Here is a 13649-nt window from a genome sequence, read left to right as displayed (position 1 = left end):
AATCACTCACATCAGTAATCCTTAGTTTCAGAGGGACAAGAATTATGTCTGTAATATAATTAAATGACCAGAATGTGGAAGGTAACTAGCTAGCTAGGCTAATTAAGGTAGGAGATTCTCCTAATTAATCCATGGATAAAGTTAACTAGCTAGAAGTTTCTGACGAGTTATCTTTCTAACTTGACGATCGCAAGATTCGACATGAACTTTGTATGTGACACCAACTTTTACCACCTGATCACTGACAAGAAACTACTAAATTAACCAACTGCTTGTGCTCACTTTCTCTGAAAATGTAGTAGTCGAACTCCATCTACTACAGATTAATTACTATTCATTAATTCACTGATCGAGGAAGGAGTTGTGCAAATAGCAACAAAAGGGAACCATTGTACAGTCCTGAAGATGAAACAACAACTTAAAAGGGATGTGCTTCTAAGTTCTATGCTCCTCAAGAGAAATCCAAGTTAAAACTAAATTGAGTGCACGCATATCTGTCACTTTGTTTCCGTTGAATTGTGTTTCTCAAGCTCCCTGCAGCACTGGATTGAGTTCTTTCCCCAACTTTCCCAACTCACCTCTCTCGTATTTCGCACGCACGCTTTTTAAAATGTTAAATGGTGCGTTTTTTTAAAAGGGTTTTATATGAAAGTTGCTTAAAATAATCATATTGATCTATTTTTTAAAAAAGAAACTAATACTTAATTAATCACGTGTTAATAGATCGCTCCATTCCATACGCTGAAAATATATTCCCAACACTGGGAAACGAACACAGCCTGAATATAGCATGAACAGCAATAGAAAAATGCACTAAAGGTAAGATCTAGCATAAAAGATAACAGAGACGTGTTAAATTTACCCCTTAAGTACAAACTACACATTATTACTTCCTTCCCAAAACAAGTTTATTTTTGGATTTCTGTGTCTAACCTTTGATTGTCCGTCTTATTTAAAAAAGATATAGAAAAGCTAAAAAAAATTAGTCACATGTAAAATACTAGTCATGTTTTATAATTTAACAACAATAAAAATATTAATCGTAAAACTTTTTCAAATAAAACGAAGAGCCAAACGTTATATAAAAACTAAAAACTGAACTTTTTATTGGACGGAGGTAGCTTTCCGCAGGAAAGAGAGTGGTGTTAGCTAGCTGCTGGTTCAGTTTGGTGCCGTCAAGGAGGAAAGCGAAGGCCATGGAATCGTATTCCCTGTTGCACAGAGCGTGCACGTACATGAACAACTTAGAAAGGAGGAATGAACATTCGAGACTTTTTTTCCTTTTGAAAGATGAAATTAAAGCTGGTCCAGCTGTGAGTGTGAGCTATAGCTAGCTAGCTAGAGCATCACATTGTTGGTTTTTCTGAGATAGTTAATTAAGCTAGTCTTGTTGCATAAGGAAGGATGGTATAAAGTGATCAATGAGGAAAGTTAAGCTAGAACTTCCCATTAGGAAAGCTGGACATCATATATAGAGAGCAACATGTTAGTAGCTTGTTGAAAAAAACACATGTTTATATTCATTTTGGTTTAGGGCTACAGTGCACTAGTTTTCTTTTTCTGATAATTAGCACCCTAGATTTTTTAGGTCCAATTCTTTTCCTCTCAAACTTATAAACAGTGTGCAATTTGCAAAAAGAAAAAACTCAAACTTTCTCTCTCTATATATATGTAAATTGCTTAGAACATGTTTTAAAATAACTTTTCAATTTTATAGCAGTTAATTTATTTATTTGTACCCTCGTATATCATCAGAAAATATATAATCTATCACCTATTCAATATTCATAACGATCAGTGATGGTTGATTCAGTGGCATGCCTTGCCGGATATGGGCCGCAGGGCCAGGAAGGTTCAATGTGGTGAGGACAACTCTGGGTACACGTGAAGGGAATAGTAGGTAAAAAAAAAAAAAGGTCAAAACGGCTGTGTTCGCCATTCATTTCCCAACCCCGCACGAAAAACGGAGCGGTCTATTAGCGTCTGATTAATTAAATATTAGCTATTTTTTATAAAAATGGATTAATTTATTTTTTAAGCAACTTTCGTATAGAAACTTTTTTTAAACGCATCGTTTAACAATTTAAAAAGCGTGCTCGTGGAAAATGAGGGAAAGAGGTTGAAAAAAGCGGTGCCGATCACAGCCTAAGGTAATCTAGCTAGGTCATCAACATTTGACTTACTGTTTTCATTGTCCTGTCCCTGAACATAAAAAGGTACAATTAATTTACGGGTTATATTGATTTGTATAGAGAGGATCCTTCTCTAGTAATGCCACTTTAAAATTTTTGGACATCCAAGTAGCTAGGCTGCATAATGGGATTCCAACAAGTTTTTGGCCCTGTTCAGTCCCAAAAACTTTTCACAAAAATATCACATCGAATCTTTGATATATGCATGGAGCATTAAATATATATAAAAAGAAAAACTAATTGCACAGTTTACATGTAAATCGTGAGATGAATCTTTTGAGTCTAATTAGTCTATGATTAGCCATAAGTGCTACAGTAACTAATATATGCTAATGACAGTTTAATTAGGCTCAAAAGATTCGTTTCGCGGTTTCCAGGCGAGCTATGAAATTAGTTTTTTCATTAGTGTCTGAAAACCCCATCCGACATCCGGTCAAACGTCCGATATGACACCCAAAATTTTTCATTTCACCGCTAATCAACCCTCTGTTGTTTGGTCAACTGGGCTTACCTTTGAACTAGGCACTAGCTAGACTCTCTGTGCTCCTAGTCTGCTATTTCGCTTCAACACAAATAGCAGACTAATATTGACGCAGCGCAAAACATACAGAAGACCAGCCTTGGCTGTGTTCGTTACTAGCGGTTGGAACCCATCTCCTCCACACGGAAAACGAAGCAGTCTATTAGCGCATAATTAATTAAATATTAGCTAATTTTTTTTAAAAATAGATTAATTTAATTTTTAAGCAATTTTCGTATAGAAACTTTTTTTTTTAAAAAACGCACCGTTTAGTAATTTGAAAAGCATGTGTACGAAAAACGAGGAAGGGGGTTGGGAAGAGGCTAAAACGAACGCAGCCAGCAAGTGTACATAAAAGTAGCAAGTGAAAGGAGAGGCGCGCGCACTAAAATATATATGACCACTTAAGGCGGCAGTAACCCAGTAGCTAGTGAAATGGCTGAGCATGTTTCTTCATTGAATGGAGTATAAAATGATCTGAGTAGCTAGTGAGCTCAAGGAAGAAGAGACATCCAGCCATGCATAACAAACATGGCATGGTGTGTGTGTGTGTGCAGCCCAGATCGTATATAGGCTTATGAGGCATCAGTAATGTGTGGCACAAGCTAGATTGATAGAGGAGAAACCAAGCTGCCCTTCTATCTAAACCTTTGTCAAATTTCAGGGAAGCTTCAAAAGGATGCGCTTGCCATCATTGTGAAAAATCTAATATATTGTATTCTGATATTTTCTGATATATTACATCGACCTTCTCTTGGGGTATATATAGGAGTACATAGAAGATAGAGACTTAGAGTACAATACAAGTAAGAGTAGATTTATCTCTAGGATATATCTTATCTCTATATTTGTTTTGACTCTTATCTCTAACTAACATATTATACTTCTAACATTCCACCTCAGTCGTAACGGGAGTGAAGCGAACGATTGCGACTGGATTTAAAATCTTCTATTTCTTCATCTCCTTCGAGTGAGTCACCATCATCAATTGCATCTCTGATGGACGGTCCTCCACCTGGTGCTTGCCTTCTGTGTCGTCCCTTGACTCTCCTCTATTCCCTCCCGCAGTCATAGCGGGAATATCATGGACGATAGCGATGACACGGACGCTTTGACTGGAGTTTCCGTAGATAATTCTTGTTGTAGACGTTCGTCGATGTAGCCGATCATGAAGTAGCCGTGGTCATGGTAATCATGGTAGTTGATGTAGCCGCAAATAGCCAAAGGCGGAAAAAAAATTACACCATGGTGTGAAGACGAAACTGTAATTGTTAGCATCTTGCACCTTGTAGATGTCAGAGGATGCCATTGGAGACGTCTTGCATATGTCAGAGGACGTCGTTGGCGATGAGGCCACCACTTCGGTTGGTCCTTTCGTGCCATGTAGCGGTCATCACAATGGTGATGCCGGATTGATGCAGTCGTTGTTGTCGTAGATGACGTGATCGATGCCGTCGTCGCTGTCGCGGTCGTTGCCGTTGTAGAGGACACGGTCGATGTAGTCGATGAAGCTTTTTGTAGATTAATCTATCAGAGGACGCGGGATGTCCATCCTTGTGGACGAGCGGAGGCGGCGTGTTCCCTTGTTGATGAAGACCATCGGTGATGTTGTGTCGGAGAAGACCATCGTGTGGAGAGCTCGTTGGCTTGACTTTGGACTCCGCGAAGACGTTGCAGGCCGGTGTCTTGATGCAGGTGATCGGCCAGTGTCTTGATGCAGGTGTGCAGCACAGGCGTGTGCACATGTTGTTGGCGACGAACAGCATCAGCATCAACATCAACATCAGGCCCCTGTTTCTTGGCGGCCACAACGGACCGCTTGTTATCGATCTCCAATTCCAGCGACATGCATATGGAGTCGTTGCTCGTCGTCGATCTTGATGGCGCCGTCGTTGCTCCCGGGATAGCATGCTGATAATTGGGTTTTATGTAGCTAATAGGGAAGGAATTGATCTAATATAATGATAATTAATGGAAAACACATCTAATGATCTGATATGTGAATGATATAATGGGGCTAGCTAGCTAATACGATGCGGTGCCCCAGGGAGAAATTGATCTCATCTCCCTGGGGCAGTGCGGATGGAACCTAGCTGGAACCAAGGATCGATCGACGCTTGTCTATGGCTCTGATACCACATGGACAATCTAGTATATTGTATTATGATATTTTCTGATATATTACATCGACCCTCTTATGGGGTATATATAGGAGTACATAAAAGATAGAGACTTGGAGTACAATACAAGTAAGAGTAGATTTATCTCTAGGATTCTATCTCTATGACTCTATTTTATCTCTAGAATTCTATCTTTAGGATATATTTTATCTCTATATTTGTTTTGACTCTTATATCTAACTAACATATTATACTTCTAACATTCTCACCGGCGTGTAACCAGCATGCTAGCTCGCCGTCGACGCCACAAGTCAGCTATCTCTAGATGAGAAAGCGCATATGCGGTTGGAACGGGATAGGTGGATGAGTCAGTTTACATTGGTGCCTTGGTGGAACAGTACTCCACATGATTCGAAGATTGCGCACGAGCTTGTCCAGTGGATGCATGGAAGATTGCACGCGTGCAGTCCATCAAACGGCCCCTAGGGGACTGGTTTTTCCCGGCGTGACCACTTTATGGCCCGCCTGGAACCCATTCCCCCTTTTACAGGAAAACCGACTCTGCAATAGTGGTTGCTGTTGGCCCATCGATCAATCTGTAACAGATTCAATTATTCAAGTCCACTCCCTCATTGAGTTTTTTTTCTTTAACACACCATAACTAAATTGCAAGCTGATTGGCGATAGTTTCTTCTTTGTGGGGTGGATCGATGACTGAGCTAAAGATAACCGGTATTAGTTAGGTGTAAAATATATTTTTTTAAGAACACGCGCAAGATCTCCGTATCATTTCATTAAGATAAAGGGAAAAAGGTGGACGGCTTTAAAGATAAACTCTACTCGGTGATCAGAAAGAAAAAGCCCATATTTTTTTATATTAGTATATATAGTCATGCAGCTGAGCTTATTAATTAATTGCTGGAATATGCTCTGCGCTTCACCTATGCTATTTATCCTCATTAATAGGGGTGCAAGCGGGTCGATCAGGAACCACCTATAGTACAAATAGGTGGGTAATTTGACGGGCTATCCATTTATTTGCACCATAAATGAGTTCTCGGGATGGCCCGTTTGCACCCTTACTCACTTATCATATTTATTCATTACACACATCACAAACCATGTGCAGTTAACTATGCATAATGATGCAGACCAGAACATACAACTACCATCATGAGCAGGTGTAAATGATTAGTGAGAGAAAAAATGAGGCCGAGGCATAGTACTTCCTGAGCATGTTTAAATGAAAAGAGTATAAAATGGGTAGTAGTGATCGAGCTCAAGGAGCTTGGGAACTCCAGATGGCAGCTGCCTTCCATGCATGCCAAGCCAAAGGTATATATGTGCCATACATAGGATTGGGAAGCATTAGGAGCGTATGTCTTAACCTGTGTTGCTATATGGTAGCAACCAAGATGAAAGCTGGTCCAGCTGAGTGTGAGCTAGCTAGCTAGAGCATCACATTGTTGGCTTTTCTGAGATAGTTTAATTAAGCTATTCTTGTTGCTTGAGGAAGGATGGTATAAAGTGATCGATGAGGAAAGTTAAGCTAGAACTTCCCATTAGGAAAGCTGGACATCATAGAGGAACATGTTAGTTAATTAGCTAGTTGAAAAAAACATGTTTATATTCATTTTGGTTTAGGGATACAGTGAACTAGTTTTTTTTCCTGATAATTGACACACTAGATTTTTAGGTCCAATTCTTTTCCTCTCAAACCTATAAACCGTGTGCAATTTGCAAAAAAAAAAAACTTTCTACATGTACTTCATCCGTTTCACAATGTAAGTCATTCTAGTATTTTCCACATTCATATTGATGTTAATGAATCTAGATAGATATATGTCTAGATTCATTAACATCAATATAAATGTGGGAAATGTTAGAATGACTTACATTGTGAAATTGAGGAAGTATATAAATATATAAATTGCTTAGAACATTTTTTGAAAATAACTTTTCAACTTTGTAATAGTTAATTTATTTGTTTGTGCCCTCGTATATCATCAGAAAATATATAATCCATCACCTATTCAATATTCATAAACGATCAGTGGCACTACTTGCCAGATATGGCCGGGCCGCATGGCCAGGGAGGTTCAATGTGGTGGGGACAACTCGGGTACGCGCGAAGGGAATAGTAGAAAAAAAAATGGTCAAAACGACTTACAATATAAAATGAAAGAAGTAGTCATAGTCATACATAAGTCCCTAGGTAATCTAGGTCATCAACATTTGACTTATTGTTTTTATTGTACTGTCCCTGAACATATAAAGGTATAATCAATTTATGGGTTATATTCATTTGTATAGAGATGATCGTTCTCTAGTAATGCCACTTTGAATTTCTTGGACATTCAAGTAGCTAGGCTGCATAATGGCATTCCAATAAGTTTTTGTTGTTTAGTCAACAGGGCTTACCTTTGAACTAGGCACTAGCTAGACTCTCTGTGCTTCTACTCTGCTCTTCGCTCATATGACGCATTCAACACATAGCAGTAAGATTGACGCAGCGCAAAACATACAAAAGACCAGCCTAAGCAAGTGTACATAATAAGTAGCAAGTGAAAGGAGGTAGACACACACATATATATGACCACTAAAGGCGGCAGTAACCGATCGAGGATTCGAGGTAGCTAGTGAAATGGCTGAGCATGTTTCTTCATTTTTTTTAGATAATGAAAGCTTTTATTGAACCCAGTCAATTACATCAAGGTGATACAATTATCCTGAGAACACTTTCGGCCTCTGCATAACTAAGATGCACACAGCCGAACATACAAAACCACACTCGAAAGGAAAAAAAATGACATAGAGTATTGAGAACCATCAATCTAACGACTAAATTACCACTTATGAACAACTCTTTGGCCATCTCCTCCAAAAGCACAGAGCATGTTTCTTCATTGAATGGAGTATAAAATGATCTGAGTAGTGAGCTCAAGGAAGAAGAGACATCTAGCCATGCATAACAAACATGGCATGGTGTGTGTGTAAATGTGTGGCTCAAGCTAGACATTACTGATGCGCTTTCCATCATTTCGATCTAGCCTGACATTTGATCAATCTGTAACAGATTCAAGCCCACTCCCTAATTGAGTTTTTTTTTCTTTAACACACCATAACTGAACTTTATGCTGATTGGCTATAGTTTCTTCTTTGTGGGTGGATCAATGACCGTACGTGATAAAGATAACCAGCATTAGTTGAGTGTAAAATATTCACTACAAGATAATTGAGCTATTGCCACCAAATTATTACAACAAAAAATAATTCGTAGCAATATATTATACTATTGCAATTATAATTTTTCTGTGGCAAATAATTATTTTTTATTGCAACGATCTACAATCGTTGTTTTATTTAATACTTTTGTTGCAATAGAAAATGAGATATCGCCACGAAAAATCGTACTGTTGCAAAAAACATATTCTATCACCACAATTTTAATTTTTGTGGCAATTTATATAGTACATGGTACTTTTCACTATTTTTTGTTGCCACGATCAACAGATTCGTTGCAATAAAAAAACTGTTGTCTCATAATTTAATTTAATTTTTTCATATGGACACAGATTGAGACAAATTTTATATGGAAATTATAGCTCTCGACGAGATCTACAATTTTATAGGTGATAACTTTTTCATTTGAAATCTTTTAGATATTCAAATATATGATTCAAATCTCAGTTAGCTAGGCTCAAATGGAACGATATGCATTTTCCAAAAGAATTGATGCGTAGGTGAGTTGGTAAAAGAGAGCACGCGTGAAGGACAGGTCTTGGGGTTCGAATCCTAGCGAAGACACAAAATCAAAAAAATAACTAGATAAATAGATAGGATGATAGATTAATATTTGAACTTTTAATTTGGTACGTAAAACTAATGTTACATATGGAGTGGTGGCAATAGTTTTTATTACAACGATGTGAAGTGTTGCAATATGACTTTTTGCCACATCCATTCCGTGGCAACATCTAAATTTATTACCATAAAATAAAAATCATTGCAATAACCTATTACCACGCTGTTTATTACCATGGCTAGCAACGATTTTACAATTATGGCAACATGTATCTATTGCCACAATTTTAGTATTGATGTCACGATTTTTTTTATGACAACAAATGATTTTTCTAGTAGTGATTTTTCTTTAAGAACATGCAGAAGAGATCTCCCTATCATTTCTTTAAGATAGAGGGGAAAATATGGACGGCGTTTGACATAAACTCCGACACCCATCTACCCGGTGATCAGAGGAAAAAAAGCCAATTTTTTTTATGTATAGTCATGCAGCTGGGTTTATTAATTGCTGAAATAAGCTCCCATCTTAGACTCTGCGCTGCATCTCTACAATTTACTCTCACTAATAAGGATGCAAGCGGGTCAATCCGGCAACCCACCTATAATATAAATAAGTGGATAACCTGACGTGTTACCCATTTATTTGCACTATAAATTTGTTTCCAGGTTGGCCCGCTTGCACCCTTAATCACTGATCATATTTACTCATTAAACACATCACGAACCATGTGCAGTTAACTATGCATGATTGATGATGCAGTGCAGAAAATACAACTACCATCATTAGCAGGTGTAAATGATTAGTGGGAGAAAAAATGAGGCTGAGGCATAACCACTAACCAGTACTTTCTTTGTAAAAAAAAAAGCCCCTTCTAGTACGATAAATCTGGATAGTCTTTTATCTAGACTCGTTGTACTAGAAGGGGTCAGGTTGTTTTTTAAGGATGGAGGGAGTACTTCCTGAGCATGTTTAAATGAAAAAGAGTATAAAATGAGTAGTAGGGATCGAGCTCAAGGAGCTATGAGATAATACCTATTGCGTGGGAATCCCAGTTGGCATTGCTGCCTTCCATGCATGCCAAGCCAAAGTTATACATGTTCCATAGGGATTGGGAAGCATCAGGAGCGTATGGCTTAACCTGTGTTGCTATGGTAGCAACCAAGCTGATGTTGCTGCTAGACATTCCTTAGATATGTTAGGGAAGCTTGGCAGCAATGTGCTACCATCTGTTTTTCCATCGTGCGACCGGTAACCCTGTTGTTTTTCCATCGTGCAGCAATGAGTGTTCATAAATCTCTGCGCTTAGGAACGAAGAATAAAATAATTAAAATAAGTGCGGGCAACCGCAATATACTAATTAAACAGAATAAAATAAAACTTTAGAGAATTTATTTAAAATTTAAAATTGAGAGGTTTCAGACCTTAATTAAGCCCTCTTGCCTAAGTAAGGATGGCAATAAAGTGACCAGTGAAGAAAGTTATGCAACATTCATGCATGTTAGTCACAAAAAAGAATGCTTACATAGTTAAATTCACACATTCATTTTGGTCGTTTATGGATAAATATTTGTTTGATATAGGGCAAGGGGGTTTAGTATAGCCATCGAATTAGGGGGTCATCTGGGCTAAGATCATCCAAATGGGCTGCACAAATGCTAGCGCGAGTTCGTGTTGTCAGGACAAGTCGGTTGAGGGCTGCTGGCTTTACGCCTTATTTTACCACTGAATTAGGTTCTCAATCTGTACTTTACAATAGACTAGCAAATTACCTATGCATTGGAATCACAAAAAATAAAAGATCATGCTGTGCACACTGCATGCTCGTCATTTGAAGAATATGTAGAGTGGCTCTTTCCAACCCCTTAAACTATATAGATTGCTTCACTACACACTTATAAGATCTTACCAAATAATATGGATGTTATTTTGTGTAGACATTATTCTTTTGGGGAACATTTAAATTTATTGAGCGTGTGAATTTCACGAACACGGAGGGCCCATATGTTAGTGATAGAGGTAGTGGTACGTAGCAGATTGATTGTCACCACCATCACTACTTTTTTTAAAGTAGTATACATATAGGACCCAAGCTATAAGGTAGTCTGTGTGGGTCAAGGACCACATTAAAAATCTGGCCCAAGGCCCATCACCCCTATTCCGATCGAAAAGTAAAATGAACGATTCAGTGGGCCATGGACGACACCGAAGGCTTGATCCTCTAAGTCATTACCATAAAGTGTGTTTGTCTCCAACGCGTACATGTGTTGTTTGGGCGTGCATCCTCGTTGTACTAAAAAGAGATCGTACTTTGTTTCTACTATGCTTATAGTCTACACTGTTATATACTATGCCTCTCTGTTTCTCGTGCTTATATTACAGAACATGCCATGATCGATGCACGCTTCCTCCTCACGATCATGTGCCTACCACCGTTATCTCATTGTGGCCCATGGTACTTGGGATTGTCCTTCTTGGGCCTTTAGATGCACGGACCTTCTGGGCTTCTTCCTTGTTGCGGCCCACCTCGTCTGGCTTGGTATGGAACACGTCTGGCTCCTGTAGCGTGTGTGGGTATCCTCTAATGGCAGCTTCCGAGTTATCAGTCTTCTTGGAGGGAGATCTGACACCATGTGTCACTACGAAGCTTCCCTGATGCTTAAGAAATGTTTAGGCAGACGCACAACTTAGTTGATCCTATACTAACATAGGTTGAGTCACTCATTCCTGGTGTTTTCCAAGCCTATGATCTACAAACATCTTGTTATGCATGGAAGACACCTCTCACCTAGAATCCCTAGGCAATAGGCATTGGTGACATCATGTTTCTCCACTTTAAGCTCACTCTACTTGTTTAGTACACTCAATTCACCTGCATATGCTCATAGTATCCACAGTGCGTAAATATGCCTCCTCTCCCTAATTGAGTTAGGGCCCACATAAAAAGATAAGTACACAATTCAGTTTGTGCAATATATAGGTTTTCAGTTTGTGCCCACATGGAAGAGGGTGTGTTCGGCTGCCCAACTGCAGTGGCTGTGCAGCGTAGCTGCTGCAGCGGCTATGTAGAAATTGTATGTTGCTACTTTAGCGGCTGGCTGCCATCTAGTCAATCCGAACAGGTCCAGAGGCAATTTGCTGTTTGGTGGCTTAAGACCCTGCATCTTGCAATGTATAGGATCCTTGGTACAATCTAAAGATTGTTTTAGTAGCTCTCTTAGTTTACACATTGTGGATGCTCTCAGGTATTCAGTAATAGCTAGTGGATGTGTACACCTCTGTTCCTCCAACACTCACTACTCGTTTATACTTGCTCATGCTAGTATTTCTGTGTTTTCCACTCCGTCATTGCAGACAATATTTAGATATGGCTCTCGCCATGCATATGTATCGAATGCATTATGATTTATGAGGGTGAATAGTAGAGTGGAGGCACCAGTTGAGGAGAATGAAACTTTTTAAGATTCGGGCGACATGCCAATTCCTAATGCTTTCCATGCTCACTACACGCTTCGCGATCGACGCCATTGTTTTTTTTTCATTTCGCATAAGTTTTAGTGTGCTCGATGACTTTGAAGGCAATACATATATATTGGTGCAGAATAAAAAAAAGATACAGTAAATCCACACCAACGATGAGTTCACCCTTCTATTCCGGGGGCGGTGTTGGTCAGGGACGACGAGGAGCGCGTCTTCTCGGCGGGGGCTGTGGCAGCGGCAGTGTCGTCGGCGGCGGCGTCAGCACAAAGCGCGGGTGGGGTCTCAATCTAGGGTTCTAAGGGGCGGCCGGATTCAGTCAACCTAAGGAAAATGCGTAGGGGCAATTTGGTCCGGTCGCGTCAAATTGTGGGCCCGCTCAAGCCTAGTCATCACAAATACACTAAACAAATGGGCGCAGTGTCCCCTGAAAAATAACCATGTTTTGAGAGTGTTTTCCCCCAAAACTCACTTCGTGCGGTGTCCTGGAGCTAATTCCACAAAGTCGGGATGTCATGTAGCAAAATTTGCTTTTGAAATTTGTGGTGAGGTTGCTCCAGTTTCTGTTTCCGTTGCGCACACTTGTAGAGTGGAACATTGACCATCACGGCAGTGCTTCTTCATCTATTTGTTCTATTAATCAGTTATCCAAATACACCTGCAGCTTGCAGGTCAATTGACCAAACGAGATAATTAGAATGTGTATCCTGCTCTCCTCCCTTTGCATTTACTTAGTTTATGTGTTTTTTTCATATGAGAACTATGGGTTACAGGGACTGATACAAGAGGTTTTTACCTGCGTGCCATTAAAAAATATGGTGCCTTTCTCTGTGCCACTAAAAAGTTCGAGCCTCCTGTAGGATCGAACACAAGTAACCAAGCCTACCAGAGGGGGGTGAATGGTAGGGAAAACCAGAAACCCAAAAACTTTTAGCGGAAATAAAAGTTACCCTCAAATCGATGGAAATCTCGACGTAATCCTGTCGCCGCCGGTCGGACCGCTCGCACGCCGCCAGTTAGATCGCCTGTATGTCGTCGGTTATACCGCCGGCCCGAAGAAACACAAATCGAAGAACGCTCAAAGTAGGTGACAACTTTACTGCTTCTCTCTATGTTTACAAAGTGCAACAACTGCACTCCTTACAAAAATCTCGACTAAACTCGAAACCCTAACTAAACTATCAACTCCACGCTCTGAAAAGCGATACCGGGAGGCCACCCCTCCCTCTCTATTTATAAAAAAAAAATCTCCTACTCAAAGTAGGAGTATAACGCCTAGTTCCACTAGGACTCTAACCTCAGTTACCAAATCAAATTACAATTTCCAAATTGTAATCCTCTCTCCATCGAAACCGGCATCATCAGCTGCCGAAGATCCAAACTGAACCGGACTCCAACTAGTCCCTCCAATCCGACGTCAACACGTCACATCTGCATATAGCACACGGTCTTGGTCTCCTCCCAGGCCGAGCCAAGCAGCAAGCTGCACATCAGCACATGTACAGCACCGTACATGCAACACACACACATGCATGCAA

Source organism: Oryza glaberrima, chromosome 11 (genome assembly GCF_000147395.1).
Source record: "Oryza glaberrima chromosome 11, OglaRS2, whole genome shotgun sequence".
NCBI classification, from domain to species: domain Eukaryota; kingdom Viridiplantae; phylum Streptophyta; class Magnoliopsida; order Poales; family Poaceae; genus Oryza; species Oryza glaberrima.
The sequence above is the reverse complement of the archived record's forward strand: the minus strand, read 5'-3'. Positions refer to the sequence as shown.